The sequence below is a fragment of the Struthio camelus genome, chromosome 33, assembly GCF_040807025.1.
Source record: "Struthio camelus isolate bStrCam1 chromosome 33, bStrCam1.hap1, whole genome shotgun sequence".
Classification (NCBI taxonomy): domain Eukaryota; kingdom Metazoa; phylum Chordata; class Aves; order Struthioniformes; family Struthionidae; genus Struthio; species Struthio camelus.
In genome coordinates, this window is record NC_090974.1 from 4,096,068 (window position 1) to 4,102,067 (window position 6,000).

The following is a 6,000-nucleotide window of genomic DNA, read 5'->3' on the forward strand; positions in this document are numbered from 1 at the left end:
GCCAGGCATGTGTGTGCTGGTGGTGATTGTGAGCTCAGTTGTTCGTGACATCATCAGAGGCCAGTGCCAGGCATGTGTGTGCTGGTGGTGATTGTGAGGTCCATGTGCCTTTAGGGCGTTAGAGGCCAGTGCCAGGCTTCTTTTGCTGGTGGTTATTGTGAGGTCATTGTGTCTGAGGGCGAGAGGCCAGTGCCAGGCATGTGTGTGCTGGTGGTGATTGTGAGGTCCTTGTGCGTGAGGGTGTGAGAGGCCATTGGCAGGTATGTGTTGGCTGGTGGTGATTGTGAAGACCCTGTGCCTGAGGGCATGAGAGGCCAGTGGCAGGCATGTGTGTGCTGGTGGTGATTGTGAGCTCAATTGTTCCTGATGTCATCAGAGGCCAGTGGCAGGCATGTGTGTGCTAGTGGTGAGTGTGAACTCAGTTGCTCATTACGTCATGAGAGGCCATTGCCAGGCATGTGTGTGCTGGTGGTGATTGTGAGCTCAGTTGCTCGTTACGTCTTCAGAGGCCAGTGCAAGGCATGTGTGTGCTGGGGGTGACTGTGAGGTACTTGTGCGTAACGGGTTGTGAGGCCAGTGCCAGGCATGTGTGTGCTGGTGGTGATTGTGAGGTCCTTGTGCCGTAGGGAGTTAAAAGCCAGTGGCAGGCACGTGTCTGCTGGTGGTGATTGTGATCTCAGTTGTTCATGACATCTTCAGAGGCCAGTGGCAGGCATGTGTGTGCTGGGGGGGACTGTGAGGTCCTTGTGCATGACGGTATGAGGAGCCAGTGGCAGGCATGTGTGTGCTGGTGGTGATTTTGAGGTCAGTTGTGCGTGGAGGCATGAGAGGCCAGTGTCAGACTCATGTGTTCTGGTTGTGATTGTGAGGTGCTTGTACCTGAGGGAGTTAAAAGCCAGTGGCAGGCATGTGTGTGCTGGTGGTGATTGTGAGGTCGCTGTGCCTGAGGGCGTGAGAAGCCAGTGGCAGGCATGTGTGTGCTGGTGGTGATTGTGAGCTCAGTTGCTCGTGACGTCTTCAGAGGCCAGTGGCAGGCATGTGTGTGCTGGTGGTGATTGTGAGCTCAGTTGTTCGTGACATCATCAGAGGCCAGTGCCAGGCATGTGTGTGCTGGTGGTGATTGTGAGCTCAGGTGTTCGTGATGTTGCCACATGCCATGCCAGGCACTAGTCTACTGGTGGTGATTTTGAGGTGCTTGTGCCTGAGGGCATGAGAGGCCAGTGGCAGGCATGTGTGTGCTGGTGGTGATTGTGAGCTCAATTGTTCCTGATGTCATCAGAGGCCGGTGCCAGGCATGTGTGTGCTGGGGGGGACTGTGAGGTCCTTGTGCATGACGGTATGAGGAGCCAGTGGCAGGCATGTGTGTGCTGGTGGTGATTTTGAGGTCAGTTGTGCGTGGAGGCATGAGAGGCCAGTGTCAGACTGGTGTGTTCTGGTTGTGATTGTGAGGTGCTTGTACCTGAGGGAGTTCAAAGCCAGTGGCAGGCATGTGTGTGCTGGTGGTGATTGTGAGGTCCCTGTGCGTGAGGGCGTGAGAAGCCAGTGGCAGGCATGTGTGTGCTGGTGGTGATTGTGAGCTCAGTTGCTCGTGACGTCATCAGAGGCCAGTGGCAGGCATGTGTGTGCTGGTGGTGATTGTGAGCTCAGCTGTTCGTGATGTCATCAGAGGCCAGTGCCAGGCATGTGTGTGCTGGTGGTGATTGTGAGCTCAGTTGCTCGTGACGTCATCAGAGGCCAGTGGCAGGCATGTGTGTGCTGGTGGTGATTGTGAGCTCAGTTGTTCGTGACAGCATCAGAGGCCAGTGCCAGGCATGTGTGTGCTGGTGGTGATTGTGAGGTCCTTGTGCCTTTAGGGCGTTAGAGGCCAGTGCCAGGCTTTTTTTGCTGGTAGTTATTGTGAGGTCATTGTGTCTGAGGGCGAGAGGCCAGTGGCAGGCATGTGTGTGCTGGTGGTGATTGTGAGCTCAGGTGTTCGTGATGTTGCCACATGCCAGTGCCAGGCACTAGTCTACTGGTGGTGATTTTCAGGTCCTTGTGCCTGAGGGCATGAGAGGCCAGTGGCAGGCATGTGTGTGCTGGTGGTGATTGTGAGCTCAATTGTTCCTGATGTCATCAGAGGCCAGTGGCAGGCATGTGTGTGCTAGTGGTGAGTGTGAACTCAGTTGCTCATTACGTCATGAGAGGCCATTGCCAGGCATGTGTGTGCTGGTGGTGATTGTGAGCTCAGTTGCTCGTTACGTCTTCAGAGGCCAGTGCCAGGCATGTGTGTGCTGGTGGTGATTTTGAGGTCAGTTGTGCGTGGAGGCCTGAGAGGCCAGTGTCAGACTGGTGTGTTCTGGTTGTGATTGTGAGGTGCTTGTACCTGAAGGAGTTAAAAGCCAGTGGCAGGCATGTGTGTGCTGGTGGTGATTGTGAGGTCGCTGTGCCTGAGGGCGTGAGAAGCCAGTGGCAGGCATGTGTGTGCTGGTGGTGATTGTGAGCTCAGTTGCTCGTGACGTCATGAGAGGCCAGTGGCAGGCATGTGTGTGCTGGTGGTGATTGTGAGCTCAGTTGTTCGTGACATCATCAGAGGCCAGTGCCAGGCATGTGTGTGCTGGTGGTGATTGTGATGTCCTTGTGCCTTAGGGCGTTAGAGGCCAGTGCCAGGCTTTTTTTGCTGGTGGTTATTGTGAGGTCATTGTGTCTGAGGGCGAGAGGCCAGTGGCAGGCATGTGTGTGCTGTTGGTGATTGTGAGCTCAGTTGTTCGTGATGTTGCCACATGCCATGCCAGGCACTAGTCTACTGGTGGTGATTTTGAGGTCCTTGTGCCTGAGGGCATGAGAGGCCAGTGGCAGGCATGGGTGTGCTGGTGGTGATTGTGAGCTCAATTGTTCCTGATGTCATCAGAGGCCGGTGCCAGGCATGTGTGTGCTGGTGGTGATTGTGAGCTCAGTTGCTCGTTACGCCTTCAGAGGCCATTGCCAGGCATGTGTGTGCTGGGGGTGACTGTGAGGTACTTGTGCGTGATGGGTTGTGAGGCCAGTGCCAGGCATGTGTGTGCTGGTGGTGATTGTGAGGTCCTTGTGCCGTAGGGAGTTAAAAGCCAGTGGTAGGCACGTGTCTGCTGGTGGTGATTGTGAGCTCAGTTGTTCATGACGTCTTTAGAGGCCAGTGGCAGGCATGTGTGTGCTGGGGGGGACTGTGAGGTCCTTGTGCATGACGGTATGAGGAGCCAGTGGCAGGCATGTGTGTGCTGGTGGTGATTTTGAGGTCAGTTGTGCGTGGAGGCATGAGAGGCCAGTGTCAGACTGGTGTGTTCTGGTTGTGATTGTGAGGTGCTTGTACCTGAGGGAGTTAAAAGCCAGTGGCAGGCATGTGTGTGCTGGTGGTGATTGTGAGGTCCCTGTGCGTGAGGGCGTGAGAAGCCAGTGGCAGGCATGTGTGTGCTGGTGGTGATTGTGAGCTCAGTTGCTCGTGACGTCATGAGAAGCCAGTGGCAGGCATGTGTGTGCTGGTGGTGATTGTGAGCTCAGTTGTTCGTGACGTCATCAGAGGCCAGTGGCAGGCATGTGTGTGCTGGTGGTGATTGTGAGCTCAGTTGTTCGTGACATCATCAGAGGCCAGTGCCAGGCATGTGTGTGCTGGTGGTGATTGTGAGGTCCTTGTGCCTTTAGGGCGTTAGAGGCCAGTGCCCGGCTTTTTTTGCTGGTGGTTATTGTGAGGTCATTGTGTCTGAGGGCGAGAGGCCAGTGCCAGGCATGTGTGTGCTGGTGGTGATTGTGAGCTCAGGTGTTCGTGATGTTGCCACATGCCAGTGCCAGGCACTAGTCTACTGGTGGTGATTTTGAAGTCGTTGTGCCTGAGGGCATGAGAGGCCAGTGGCAGGCATGTGTGTGCTGGGGGGGACTGTGAGGTCCTTGTGCATGACAGTATGAGGCGCCAGTGGCAGGCATGTGTGTGCTGGCGGTGATTGTGAGCTCAGTTGCTCGTGACGTCATGAGAGGCCAGTGGCAGGCATGTGTGTGCTGGTGGTGATTGTGAGGTCCTTGTGCCTTAGGGCGTTAGAGGCCAGTGCCAGGCTTTTTTTGCTGGTGGTTATTGTGAGGTCATTGTGTCTGAGGGCGAGAGGCCAGTGGCAGGCATGTGTGTGCTGGTGGTGATTGTGAGCTCAATTGTTCGTGACGTCATCAGAGGCCGGTGCCAGGCATGTGTGTTCTGGGGGTGACTGTGAGGTCCTTGTGCATGACGGTATGAGGAGCCAGTGGCAGGCATGTGTGTGCTGGTGGTGATTTTGAGGTCAGTTTTGCGTGGAGGCATGAGAGGCCAGTGTCAGACTGGTGTGTTCTGGTTGTGATTGTGAGGTGCTTGTACCTGAGGGAGTTAAAAGCCAGTGGCAGGCATGTGTGTGCTGGTGGTGATTGTGAGGTCCCTGTGCCTGAGGGCGTGAGAAGCCAGTGGCAGGCATGTGTGTGCTGGCGGTGATTGTGAGCTCAGTTGCTCGTGACGTCATCAGAGGCCAGTGGCAGGCATGTGTGTGCTGGTGGTGATTGTGAACTCAGTTGTTCATGACGTCTTCAAAGGCTAGTGGCAGGCATGTGTTTGCTGGTGGTGATTGTGAGCTCAGTTGCTCGCGACGTCATCAGAGGCCAGTGCCAGGCATGTGTGTGCTGGTGGTGATTGTGAGGTCCTTGTGCATTTAGGGCGTTAGAGGCCAGTGCCCGGCTTTTTTTGCTGGTGGTTATTGTGAGGTCATTGTGTCTGAGGGCGAGAGGCCAGTGGCAGGCATGTGTGTGCTGGTGGTGATTGTGAGCTCAGTTGTTCGTGATGTTGCCACATGCCAGTGCCAGGCACTAGTCTACTGGTGGTGATTTTGAAGTCCTTGTGCCTGAGGGCATGAGAGGCCAGTGGCAGGCATGTGTGTGCTGGGGGGGACTGTGAGGTCCTTGTGCATGACGGTATGAGGAGCCAGTGGCAGGCAGGTGTGTGCTGGTGGTGATTGTGAGGTCGCTGTGCCTGAGTGCGTGAGAAGCCAGTGGCAGGCATGTGTGTGCTGGCGGTGATTGTGAGCTCAGCTGTTCGTGACGTCATCAGAGGCCAGTGCCAGGCATGTGTGTGCTGGTGGTGATTGTGAGCTCAGCTGTTCGTGACGTCATCAGAGGCCAGTGCCAGGCATGTGTGTGCTGGTGGTGATTGTGAGCTCAGTTGCTCGTGACGTCATCAGAGGCCAGTGCCAGGCATGTGTGTGCTGGTGGTGATTGTGAGCTCAGTTGTTCGTGACATCATCAGAGGCCAGTGCCAGGCATGTGTGTGCTGGTGGTGATTGTGAGGTCCTTGTGCCTTTAGGGCGTTAGAGGCCAGTGCCAGGCTTCTTTTGCTGGTGGTTATTGTGAGGTCATTGTGTCTGAGGGCGAGAGGCCAGTGCCAGGCATGTGTGTGCTGGTGGTGATTGTGAGGTCCTTGTGCGTGAGGGTGTGAGAGGCCATTGGCAGGTATGTGTTGGCTGGTGGTGATTGTGAAGACCCTGTGCCTGAGGGCATGAGAGGCCAGTGGCAGGCATGTGTGTGCTGGTGGTGATTGTGAGCTCAATTGTTCCTGATGTCATCAGAGGCCAGTGGCAGGCATGTGTGTGCTGGTGGTGATTGTGAACTCAGTTGCTCTTTACGTCATGAGAGGCCATTGCCAGGCATGTGTGTGCTGGTGGTGATTGTGAGCTCAGTTGCTCGTTACATCTTCAGAGGCCAGTGCAAGGCATGTGTGTGCTGGGGGTGACTGTGAGGTACTTGTGCGTAACGGGTTGTGAGGCCAGTGCCAGGCATGTGTCTGCTGGTGGTGATTGTGAGGTCCTTGTGCCGTAGGGAGTTAAAAGCCAGTGGCAGGCACGTGTCTGCTGGTGGTGATTGTGATCTCAGTTGTTCATGACGTCTTCAGAGGCCAGTGGCAGGCATGTGTGTGCTGGGGGGGACTGTGAGGTCCTTGTGCATGACGGTATGAGGAGCCAGTGGCAGGCATGTGTGTGCTGG